Source organism: Zea mays, chromosome 5 (assembly GCF_902167145.1).
Source record: "Zea mays cultivar B73 chromosome 5, Zm-B73-REFERENCE-NAM-5.0, whole genome shotgun sequence".
NCBI lineage: Eukaryota > Viridiplantae > Streptophyta > Magnoliopsida > Poales > Poaceae > Zea > Zea mays.
This window is the reverse complement of record NC_050100.1, coordinates 185,488,919-185,502,457: the sequence shown is the minus strand read 5'-3', so window position 1 is coordinate 185,502,457 and position 13,539 is coordinate 185,488,919.

Here is a 13,539-nt window from a genome sequence, read left to right as displayed (position 1 = left end):
GAAAGCCAATCTTCCATTGAGCTAGAAATTTCAGGAATTAGTGATATTTCTATGACACAAGAAAATAAAGAGCTCAAGGAAGAAGTTGGAAGGCTAAGAAGGAGCTTAACTCTTTTGAAGGGAAAGTGTCATGCTCAACCTTCTCAAGATAACCATGATAATATGGTGAAAAAGCTTGAGAAGGGGACAATCGTAGCATGCACAAAACCCCTTCAAAAGAATATCAAGCTTTCCAAGAAGGACATGAGAAAACATCAAGAGAAGAAAGCCAAAGCTCATGACAAGTGTCTCAACCACGCCTCCACATGCTCCACACAAGGTAACAAACAAGTCACTCTTCCAAATAAGAGAAGATGCGCTAGAAAGTGTTATCAATGTCATGAGAAGGGACATGAGATTAAGTCATGTCCCTACACAAAGGATATTGGCTTAACTTTAGAAAGAAAGAGGCTCACTAACCATGTAGCAAACAAGAAGCAAGGAAAGAAGGAGTCTTGCAAAATTAAAAATCAGATTTGCTACACTTGCCGAAGAAAGGGACACCTATGCAAGGATTGTCCCATGAGTAAGTATCCTAAGCCTACCATGTCAATTCATTCATATTCGCTTAGGAGACCCAAAAATGACATTTGTGCTAGAAAGGTAATTAGTTCACCTAAAACTAGCACAAAGGCCATTTGGGTGCCTAAGTACTTATTAGCTAACCTTGGTGGACCCATCCAAAAATGGGTACCAAAATGTACTTAATAAGTTTTGCAGGTACCCAGAGATGATATGAAGCTTTGGGGTGCTTGAGCGGTTTAACTCAATTCTTATCTCAAGCTATCAATCTTACAATGTCTATCCTTTAAGATTGACCCAAAGATGAATTGATTTGTTATATCACTAACTTCATATTCATCTCTAGCAAGAACTTGTGTTGTAGGGAATAAGGATTAACCTTTGTGGGAATCAAGCAAAAGGCCTACAACCAAGTGATATCCAAAGGATGGTAACAATTAATTCTTAAGTGCACATTGCTTTTAATTGGTATATTCCTTTGTGTCTTTTGTAGCCACATAGGAAAAATGAAGCACTTGAGAATGAACTTAAAAGATTTTACCTTGCTTTGGAAAGGATCTAATTATATGGTAGATTGCAAGTTCATATTTTTTTTATTGTGACAATCTACATGCTTTAAATTGATTATATGTATCTTGTGGCATATTAATTATCGTGTTATTGCCATGACCTAGACATAAAGAGGATTACCCCATGTTCTTAAATGAATAGAGTGCTAAGTAAGAAATTCAAATTCTTATAGCACTTACCAAATGGGGAATTCTCTATATGACTAGAGTTGTGAGACTAATGTTTCTATCTAAGTGTTTATGTAGTCTCACAACATGAGAATGTGTTTCCCAAATGGAGTGTGCCATTCAACATTCAAAGAAGATCGAACCAATACTATGTGATGTATTCATTCTTGTTTAAATTGGTTTTGAGTCTTCTCCATTAATCACTCACCATGTTATGAATTAGAGTTGCCCTATAAACTTAATTAAATAATCATGCTACTTTCATCTTTTTTCAATTGATGTTATGCATGATGCTTGTAAGGGTAATTTAGTTCATATCATGAGGTTTCCTTATTTTAGTAACCTTCTTGTCATTCATATACTAGAGGTTGCTAATTAGGAAACTATTGCTTGTGTTACTAATGCAATCTCTTTTAAGCTATTTCATGAAATTCATAAGTAGAGATTGTGCTCTTTCAATTGGTAAAATCACAAGCTTTAAAGGTTAATCTTCACCTAAAAGAAAGATCAGGAATGCTCAAGGCAAAGTCTTTTTTTTACTAGTTTTAAAAGGAAAAGAGATAACAAGCTAAAGAAGGAAGTCTCCACAATTGAAGAAAAGAAGAATACTTAGATGACACCATATCATATAGTAAGATCTTTCAATTGATATAACAAATGGTACATTCTATATGGTGGTAAGTATTCTTAGGCATAAGTTAATTCATTGCAAATTTTTCATGCCTTGACCAATATATGTAATGTACTCCTCTTGAGAATCTTCATTGAATTGAAAGTGCATTTGATAAGTCATTCAAATACTTGATGCACATATCTAGTGGGAGCACATTATATATATCTTGTGTCATAGAGAATAAGTCTCCCTTGAGTAAGCTATACTAAGACAATCCAACATGGTAAATTTGTATCTCATTCATATGGATTGTAATCTTTGTTTTCTAAATAGCTACTCTTGATGCAGTTTAAAATTCCCTTTTCGTTAAATCTAAAAGTGCATAAGAATCTTTTTGTTGATATTCATGACATACATATGCACTAACATGGATATGATTTTTAAACTGTAAAAGGTACAATTAGTGATCCATACTCTCTAAAATTTGGAAACCCATATTTTCATATCTTAGAAATCTACTTAAATCGATATCCATATGCTTCACATTGTATTGGATCACTAAGTTGTAAATTCCATGCATAACTTGTCTTTATGATATGAATGTTTGTGCGACTAACCTTGATAAGCTAGGTGCACCCAAGGTCAAGCTAGGTTCATCATCAAGAAGGCAACACAATGATGATCACTCCTTCAATGGATCAAGTTGGGTGTTCGATAATGAATGTATAAATCATATTTGGAGATAGTAGCAACGGTGGTAACAACTGAATCTCAAGTGCATATTTTTTTTAAAATCTTATCTCTTTTGTGACTTGTGTAGCTACTAAGGGAAAAGAAGCACTTGAGGATATACATCAGTTGTTGATTATGAAATAAAGGTCCAATTGGAAGAAAAATGAATCTTATCATATGATCAATAATTCAAAACTATGTGATGTATTATCTCTCTCTAATTAATTTGGATTTGATTCTTTCATATTAGACACTCACCAATATGGCTTAAATTAGACCTTTGGACTTCATTGAATAACCATGCATATATAAATCTATGTCATTCAATAATATATTGTGCATGAGGGTTCAAGGAAATTTAGTCCATATTATGATGTTTCTCTATTTTAGCAACTCGTTTGCCCTTCACATATAAAGGGTTGCTAAATAAGAAACTAGTGCTTGTGCTACTAATGCCATCTCTTGTGTTGAGTTTATCCATAGAAAATCTATGATAAGAGATGGTGCTTGTTTTAAATTGTATAAATCACAAGCTTAAAGGATACTATTCAACTAAAGTAAGAAGAAGTTGATAAGAGGCCAAGGTATGAAAACTTCCTCTCCTTCAGTTGTTTTAGTATTCTATCCTTAGTGGGATGTGCCATAGTATAGGTTAAATTTCCTTGCAATATAAAATGTTCAATAGTGCATATAACTTTGACATCAACTATATGTGTGCACTAATTTAAAGGAATTTAATCTATCCTTTTGGGTTTCATGAATGATTATTCATTTTCCATCCACATATAAGGATTATTATTTGTGAAACCCTCCCTTGTGTTTCTAATGCTCTCTTTTCTAAGTGTTTCAATAAGGTCTTTCCAAGTGCTTTCAAGATGGATTCAAAATCTACGGATATAAGAGTCTTGGTTCTTTCAATCATTGAGTTTCAATGGGTCTCATATCAAGTATGATCGAACCAAGCAAAGATGAATAAAGTTCAAGATCACTTGGTTGGATGAAATCATAAAAGAAAAGAAAGCACAGTCATTCAAGAAGGGAGTTACACTTTTTGTCAACCAAATAATGAAGATGTAGTGACATATTTATATGATATCCTTCATTATGAGGTTTGAGGTTCATATTAGCATGCTTTACCCTTTAGGATTTCAATTGATATACTTTCAGTTCTTAAACTTTCAATTGGTTTGATTTTCATCATCTATGTAAAGCATGTTATGTTAAACCAAGATATAGCGCAAACTTCACCTTTAACCTCGTATTGTTGATGTGCATAAGTGTACTTTGTGTACTCTTGCATGCACAAATTGAGGGAGAGTTTAGCCTATATCTTGTGAGACTAATGATTTCTTTCAAGTTCATGTTGTGTAGTCTCACACCTTGGTGAAAGAAGAACATCAAACGAGGATGAGTGGTTCCAAGGAAATGATCAAATAATTACCACATGTCACCCCATGGATTAGTTCTTTTGGGGAACGATATGTGTTCTCTAGCATGATTTGAAATTGTTGCAAATTTATTATGCCCTGGCCAAGATATATGATGAACCCCTCTAAGAATCTTAATTGAATCAAGTGCATGTTACAAGTAATTCGAGTACTTGATGCACACATTTAGGGGGAGCTCATTCTATATCTTGTGTCCTTAAAAGACTAACATTTTCTTTTAGTGAATTTGTGTAGTTCTTTGAAGAGAGTGAGTTTCTGTTGATTTTTGAAGAGGATAAGTTTCTCTTTGGCATGCTAAATTGACTCAATCCAAGTCATGATGAAGACTGATGGACATCAATGAAAACTATCTTGCTTTGTAAAGAATCAAGCCTATCAAAAGCTAAGATGAAAATTCATGATTATAATGGAGACCATGTGGCGTAGAACAAAGGTGTGTCACTCCATGAACTATTGTATAACATTTATGCATCTAGGCTCTTACATGCTAGTGTGTGCATGTATATGCAATATCTTAAGTCACACCATGAGGTTGTACTTGTGGTGACAATTAAAGAATCTCTAGATATTTGATTAATACCTCTTGTGGTGATGTCATAAGTTAGTCTTAAGTCATCTTTGTGAGATATGAGTCAAACATGCTAACTTCTCAAGAATCTTGGCTTAAAATATTGCATATCATGTCTATTAGTATACCGTTTGATTATGAGTAATTCCTTAAATTGGTGCAATTTCATATTTTCATACTTTATTTGTACCAAGGTTCAAATTGTAGAACTTAATCCCCTGGCCTCACAAGTCCAAGTGCATAAGCTAAACAAGTATTCATCACTTGTATGCACACATTTAGGGGGAGAATGGTCTATAATTTGAATCTTTGAGACTAACTTCATTTTCAAGTCTATTATGTGCGTAGTCTCAAATTAGAAAGGAATCTTCAAGCAAAGACAATCGCTTCCACTGCAAATTTTGATGGGTATCAAAGATTCTTTGCTCCGATAAATGTATCTTCTATACATTTCATAAGAGAATGAGTTTCTCTTGTATATGCCACTCCAACGTCATCTAAAATTGGTAAATGTGTATCACATCTTTTTGGATTACAAATATCTGAAGTAGCATAGCTTATAGATTCTCCTGTCTAGAACTTAATTGATTAAATAGTGCACATGTTTCTTATGTTGCATGATTATGTTCAATTGATACTCCTTTTATGCCAATGGTACTTTAAGTTGCAAATAAGTACTCTCAACAGGTATCAATTGAATTCATATATATGTGTGCACTAAAACTTGAGGAAAACTTAGTGTAATATGCAATTAATGATCTGATTATCTATCAAATTGTATCAATTGGTGGTTTTCAATTGATATTTTTCGTACATGATCACTAGTTGTATAATCCATACTTGTGCAATTTTCATGATGCCTCTTGTTATGATAAGAAAATGCTAGGTGACATCTAGACTCTAGGTATCAAGATTTATCTTTCAATTAGTATGACAATATTCATTTGATATCTTGGACCTATGTCACAATTATGCCAACAAGAGATTGCAAAATGAACTCTAAATACAACACAAGTGTGGAACACCCCTTTGAAAAGGTAAAACGCAAAGGTACATCACTTATGACACTTCTCCATTACCTTTGTGCCATCTAAGGACCCTCTTCATGATAGTGTGTTCACATCATGCTTAATCATAATTTCTACCCTTTATATTCTTTGTATCCTTTTTGGAGATTTATGACAAAGGGGGAGAAATTGTGCATTAAAGCTTACCTTTAGTCTTATGTAACTAATTGTAAGAAGACTTTTGAAAAGGGGAGAAATAATTAACAAAAAGGGGGAACCATAAGAAAAACATAAGATGTAGAAAGTTGATGAGTGCATACTATGTCATGAGCATCACGTTTATTTTATGACGCACTGCACCCTATGAATAGTATGATATAAGTTGTCTCCATACTTTGACCCAAATATGTGCTTTTGGCATTTGAGTACAAAATTGGTATTTTCTGAAATGCACATATTTAGGGGGAGGAAACTATATCATAGGATTCAAAATCTTATTTATCAAATCTTATGTAAGCTTTAAATGTGTTGTCATCAATCACCAAAAAGGGGGAGATTGAAAGTGCATTCATCCCTTTTGTGAGTTTTGGTGATTTGGATAACAACACATTTAAAGGTCTAACAAGTTTGCTAAGTGTTGAACAGGGAATTCAGTATGATGAACATACTTGAATAGTGTATAATGATCAGTGAACAAAGTTCAACACAAGGTCAAATAACCAGTGAGACAATGCAAATGGATATAATATGGTCTCTATATTGGTTTGAATATATGGACAAGTCCTGAGAAATCACTATGCATAAATATGATCATAATAGAGGTTGAAGTGATTAAGAGGATTGGTCAAGCCAAAGTGAACAAGATATGAGGAATCGTGAATTAGCTTGACCATATTACTATTAGTCCATATATGAATATATGAGAATCAAACTAGAGCTTGATTGATCTTAGCAGTTATATCTAGATGACATTCAAGCAAGGTTCACAATATTGAAGAAATGATTCTCTCAATGGATGCTCAATAGGATGTGACTCAAGAATGGCTTGATAGGGTGAAGATAGCAAGGAAAGGGCTTCGAGGAACTAAGCGAAGGTGAAGGCCAAGCGACGGCTTGTAGACCGAGGTACCATGGCTAAGGTGAAGAAGAGAGTACTTGCACTAAGTCGATGAACTAATCAGCTATGAAGAGTTACAACATGTTGATGCATCAGTAAGGTGACTTGAAGCCATGATTTGAACTCATATATGGTGAAATGGCACAAGTCATAGGCTCGATTTGTGTTTGCTTCAAAAGGTGAGACAAAGATGTTTGTGATCCTTATGAAGCAACACCATGGAGAAATCACACTTGAGACACCAATGACTCAAGGAGTTTACTTAATTATATTTTATTTAACTTGAGTATAGGAATCGTCGTACTATCAAGGGGGATCCAAAAAGAAGGTTGGTGTTGGTACTAAAGCTCAAAAATCCTTGATCCAAAACTTCCATTTTACCCTTGTTAATCCTTAGTGAAAGTATGTAGTACAACCTTTTAAAGTCTATCTTGGCCAAAATTGCTTTTTGGAAAAAACAGGTTCAACCGGTTTTAAAACAGGTTCAACCGGTTTTTCCACTGTTCACCCTTTTTCAAAATACTGGTTCAGCCGGACACTCAATCGGACACTCAATCGGTTTTTGTCTGGTGGAAACAGGTTCAACCGGTTTTAAAACAGGTTCAACCGGTTTTTGCACTGTTCACTTTTTTCTGCCAGTCTGCTGTGTCAGCCAAAAAGCTGTGCACAGCTTTTTGAAAACCGGTTCAACCGGTTTTGGGACCGGTTCAACCGGTTTTTGGGCAGAAAAGTCAAAAACAGCTAGTTTTGGAGCCCCACCTATATATACTCACTCCTACCTCTCTCCCCACAGAGAGCACGACTTGGACTCCATTTCTAACCTGAGAAACACCTCCCACTCTCTCTCACACACCTCTTGCCTCTCCCATTTCAAATCTTTGGAGAGAAATCTTTGAGTGAGATTGAAGAGCTGCGATTTTGGTGCTTCATCTCTAAATCCCTCTTGCTCTTCTTGATTCGAGCTTTGGTACTACATCGAGTTCTTTGTGGATTCATTACTCTTGGAGCTTCTAGCTCCTAGACGACTAGGTGTCTCTTGTGAGTCTCCAAATCTTGTGGAAGACCACAAGAAAGTTTGTATTACCCGCTCGGTTGAGCAAAGATTAGTGTGTGGGCTTGACCTTTGTGGTCGGCAAAGGGAGGATTAGGGTTGAAAGAGACCCGGCTCTTTGTGGGCGCCTCAACGAGGAAGTAGGGCACCTTGGTGGTGTGACCGAACCTCGGGATAAATCTTGTGTCTCTTGTGTTCTTGTTCATTGTGCTTATTCGTGTTCTTCGTTCTCTCACCATTCCGTGAAAGATTTGTTTATATCTTTTTGGTGTGTGGATTTTGAGAAGTGCCCTTCTCAGATCTACTACTTTGAACCCTGTGGATCATTTAGAACATCTCATTTCCAAAGTTAACTGGGTGAATTTCGAGATCAATTCAGTTTTACCCAGTTTGCTTCTAGTTTTTGTTGAAAAAGTTTTAACTTGCCTATTCACCCCCCCCTCTAGGCAACTTTCACGAGTACCCAGACTTTTTTGTCGGTAACAGAATTGTTTGTGCGAGCGAGAGCTGCTTCTCACGGAAGGTGATGAGTGAGGTATCCGTATCCCGGAGGCGTAGGAGTCCCTCGGCTCGGTCGGCCTTGCCGCTTACGCGCACTCTTACCCATCCATGGGGTTTTGTCACCGACGCAGTCGAGAAGGCTCGAAGAATCGCTCCGGCAGAAGAGCTTCCGAACGTGAAGACTTGTTCGGTCCGCGGAATCACTTATCCGAACGTGAGTTACTTATCGCAGAAGGTGATGAGTGAGGTATCCGTATCCCGGAGGCGTAGGAGTCCCTCAGCTCGGTCACCCTTGGCTGCTTACGTGTACTCCGCCGTTTTCAGGATCCACTTTTGAAGTAGTCAAAAAGCACGAAAGACATTCTGGCAGAAGGGATCTTTTTTCGAGGAAAAAATTCGACGTAGAGGGGGTTCCCCCTTTTAGCCCCCGAGGGAGGGTCGGGCTTTGCCGAGGCGAGGCCGACCCTTCCTTGATGACTAAACTTTGCGTGGGAGCGAGGTATATGAACAACTTGAAAACATCTTAAGGGTAGAAGCGACGTAGTTGTTGGATGTTCCAAGCGTTGCTGTAGACCTTGCCTTGACTGTTGGCCAGCTTGTACGTTCCGGGCTTCAGAACTTTGGCGATGACAAACGGCCCCTCCCAGGGGGGCGTGAGCTTGTGCCGCCCTCGGGCGTCTTGTCGTAGCCGAAGCACCAGGTCGCCCACCTGGAGGTCTCGGGACCGGACCCCTCGGGCGTGGTAGCGTCGCATGGACTGCTGGTACCGCGCCGAGTGTAGTAAGGCCCTGTCCCGAGCCTCTTCCAGCTGGTCCAGCGAGTCTTCTCGACTAGCTTGGTTGCTTTGGCTGGCATAGGCCCTTGTCCTCGGGGAGCCGTATTCCAGGTCTGTGGGCAAGACGGCCTCGGCCCCGTAGACCAGAAAGAACGGCGTGAAGCCCGTGGCTCGGCTCGGTGTTGTCCTCAGGCTCCAGACCACCGAGGGGAGTTCCTTCATCCATCGCTTGTCGAACTTGTTGAGGTCGTTGTAGATCCGAGGCTTGAGCCCTTGTAGAATCATGTCGTTGGCACGCTCTACTTGCCCATTTGACATGGGGTGAGCTACGGCGGCCCAGTCCACCCGGATGTGGTGATCCTCGCAGAAGTCCAGGAACTTTCTGCCGGTGAACTGGGTGCCGTTGTCGGTGATGATAGAGTTCGGGACCCCGAAACGATGGATGATGTTGGTGAAGAACGCCACCGCCTGCTCAGACCTGATGCTGTTTAGGGGTCGGACCTCGATCCACTTGGAGAATTTGTCGACGGCGACCAACAGGTGCGTGTAGCCCCCGGGTGCCTTCTGCAAGGGGCCGACGAGGTCTAGACCCCACACAACAAAAGGCCAGGTGATGGGTATCGTCTGCAGAGCCTGAGCGGGCAGGTGGGTCTGCCTTGCGTAGAACTGACACCCTTCGCAGGCGCGGACAATTCTAGTGGCGTCGGCCACCGCCGTGGGCCAGTAGAAGCCTTGTCGGAAAGCATTCCCGACAAGGGCTCGAGGCGCTGCGTGATGGCTGCAAGCCCCCGAGTGTATCTCTCGCAGGAGTTCCTGACCTTCGGCGATGGAGATGCATCGCTGGAGGATGCCAGAGGGGCTGCGGTGGTAGAGCTCCTTCTCATCTCCCAGCAAGACGAACGACTTGGCGCGCCGCGCCACCCGCCGAGCTTCGGCCCGGTCGGAGGGTAGCTCTCCTCGGTGGAGATATTGCAGGTACGAGGTCTGCCAGTTTTGATTAGGCGTGACCCCGCTTTGCTCCCCCTTGACGTGCAGCGTCTCGCCCTCGGGGGCCGAGGGTACCTCAGGCCGAGTCGAGGGTGCCTCGGACTGTGCCGAGGGTACCTCGGGCTGGGCCGAGGGTGCCTCAGGCTCGGGCTTGTCGTCGATCTTGACGTAGGGTTGATGCAGGTCTCGGGAGAAGACGTCCGGGGGAACTGTTGTTCGCCCCGAGGCTATTTTAGCCAGCTCGTCCGCAGTCTCGTTGTAGCGCCGGGCGATGTGGTTGAGCTCGAGCCCGTAGAACTTGTCTTCCAGGCACCGAACTTCATCGCAATAGGCCTCCATCTTCGGGTCGCGGCAGTGGGAGTTCTTCATGACTTGGTCGATGACGAGCTGCGAGTCACCGCGAGCGTCGAGGCGTCGGACCCCTAGCTCGATGGCGATCCGCAATCCGTTGACCAGAGCCTCGTACTCAGCCACATTGTTGGATGCCGGGAAATGGAGGCGTAGCACGTAGCGTAGGTGCTTCCCGAGGGGCGAGATGAAGAGTAGGCCTGCGCCGGCTCCTGTCTTCATCAGCGACCCGTCGAAGAACATGGTCCAGAGCTCCGGTTGGATCGGAGTTGTCGGTAGCTGGGTGTCGACCCATTCGGCCACGAAGTCTGCCAGGACCTGGGACTTGATGGCCTTCCGAGGGGCGAACGAGATTGTCTCACCCATGATTTCCACCGCCCACTTTGCAATCCTACCCGAGGCCTCCCGGCACAGGATGATCTCCCCCAGGGGGAAGGATGACACCACAGTTACCAGATGAGACTCGAAGTAGTGTCGCAACTTCCGTCGTGTCAGGATCACCGCGTACATCAGCTTCTGAACTTGTGGGTAGCGGATCTTGGTTTCGGACAGTACCTCGCTGACGAAGTAGACTGGCCTCTGAACGGGCAATGCATGCCCTTCTTCTTGCCTCTCGACCACAATCGCGGCGCTAACCACCTGAGTGGTCGCGGCGACGTAGACCAAGAGGGCTTCTCCGGCAGCTGGGGGCACCAAGATAGGCGCCTTCGTGAGGAGCGCCTTTAGATTCCCGAGGGCTTCCTCGGCCTCAGGGGTCCAAGTGAAGCACTCGGCCTTCCTTAAGAGGCGGTACAGATGTAGACCTCTTTCGCCAAGGCGTGAGATGAAGCGGCTCAGAGCCGCGAGACATCCCATGACCCTCTGTACGCCTTTCAAGTCCTTGATGGGCCCCATGCTGGTGATGGCTGCGATCTTCTCCGGGTTGGCTTCGATGCCCCGCTCAGAGACGATGAACCCCAAGAGCATGCCTCGGGGCACCCCGAAGACACACTTTTCGGGATTGAGCTTGACGCCTTTCGCCTTGAGACATCAGAATGTCACTTCAAGGTTGGAAAGGAGGTCGGAGGCTTTCCTCGTCTTGACTACGATGTCATCGACGTAGGCCTCGACCGTGCGGCCAATGTGTTCGCCGAACACATGGTTCATGCACCGCTGGTACGTCGCGCCCGCATTCCTCAAGCCGAACGGCATGGTGACATAGCAGTACATGCCGAAGGGTGTGATGAAAGAAGTCGCGAGTTGGTCGGACTCTTTCATCCTGATTTGGTGATACCCTGAGTAGGCATCGAGGAAAGACAGGGTTTCGCACCCAGCAGTGGAATCCACGATTTGATCGATGCGAGGCAGAGGGTAGGGAACCTTCGGACATGCTTTGTTCAGACCAGTGTAGTCTACACACATCCGCCATTTCCCCCCTTTCTTTCTCACAAGCACAGGGTTGGCAAGCCATTCGGGATGGAATACCTCTTTGATGAACCCTGCTGCCATTAGCTTGTGGATCTCCTCGCCTATGGCCCTGCGCTTCTCCTCGTCGAATCGGCGCAGAGGCTGCTTGACTGGTCGGGCTCCGGCTCGGATGTCCAGCGAGTGCTCGGCGACATCCCTCGGTATGCCGGGCATGTCCGAGGGACTCCACGCGAAGACGTCGGCGTTCGTGCGGAGAAAGTCGACGAGAACTGCTTCCTATTTGGGATCGAGCCCGGAGCCGATCCGGATCTGCTTGGAGGCGTCGCCGCTGAGGTCGAGGGGGACAGCCTTAACCGTCTCCGCTGGCTCAAAGTTGCCGGCATGACGCTTCACGTCTGGCACCTCCTTAGAGAGGCTCTCCAGGTCGGCGATGAGGGCCTCGGACTCGGCGAGGGCCTCGGCGTACTCCACGCACTCCACGTCGCATTCGAACGCGTGTTTGTACGTGGGGCCGACGGTGATGACCCCGTTGGGGCCCGGCATCTTGAGCTTCAGGTAGGTGTAGTTGGGGACGACCATGAACTTCGCGTAGCATGGTCTTCCCAGTACCGCGTGGTAGGTTCCTCGGAACCCGACCACCTCGAACGTCAGGGTCTCCCTTCGGAAGTTGGAGGGTGTTCCGAAGCAGACGGGAAGGTCGAGTTGTCCGAGGGGCTGGACGCGCTTCCCGGGAATGATCCCATGGAAGGGCGTAGCGCCTGCCCGGACGGAGGACAGATCGACACGCAGGAGCCTGAGGGTCTCGACGTAGATGATGTTGAGGCTGCTGCCTCCGTCCATGAGGACCTTGGTGAGCCTGACGTCGCCGATGACGGGGTCGACGACAAGCGGGTATTTTCCCGGGCTCAGCACATGGTCAGGGTGGTCGGCTTGGTCGAAGGTGATGGGCTTGTCGGACCAGTCTAGGTAGACTGGCGCTGCCACCTTCACCGAACAGACCTCCCAGCGCTCTTGCTTGCGGTGCCGAGCCGAGGAATTCGCCGCTTGCCCACCGTAGATCATGAAGCAGTCGCGGACCTCGGGGAACTCTCCTGCTTGGTGATCTTCCTTCTTATCATCGTCGTGGGCCCTGCCACCCTCCGCAGGTGGCCCGGCCCTGTGGAAGTGGCGCCGAAGCATGACGCACTCCTCAAGGGTGTGCTTGACGGGCCCCTGGTGATAGGGGCACAGCTCCTTGAGCATCTTGTCGAAGAGGTTGGCACCTCCGGGGGGTTTCCGAGGATTCTTGTACTCGGCGGCGGCGACAAGGTCCGCGTCGGCGGCGTCGCGTTTCGCTTGTGACTTCTTCTTGCCCTTCTTCTTGGCGTCGCGCTGAGTTGACGCCTCGGGGGCATCTTTCGATGGGCGGCCCTGGGGCTGCTTGTCCTTCCGGAAGATAGCCTCGATCGCCTCCTGGCCGGAGGCGAACTTGGTGGCGATGTCCATCAGCTCGCTCGCCCTGGTGGGGGTCTTGCGACCCAGCTTGCTCACCAGGTCGCGGCAGGTGGTGCCAGCGAGGAACGCGCCGATGACATCCGAGTCGGTGATGTTGGGCAGCTCGGTGCGCTACTTCGAGAATCGCCGGATGTAGTCCCGGAGAGACTCTCCCGGCTGCTGTCGGCAGCTTCGGAGGTCCCAGGAATTCCCG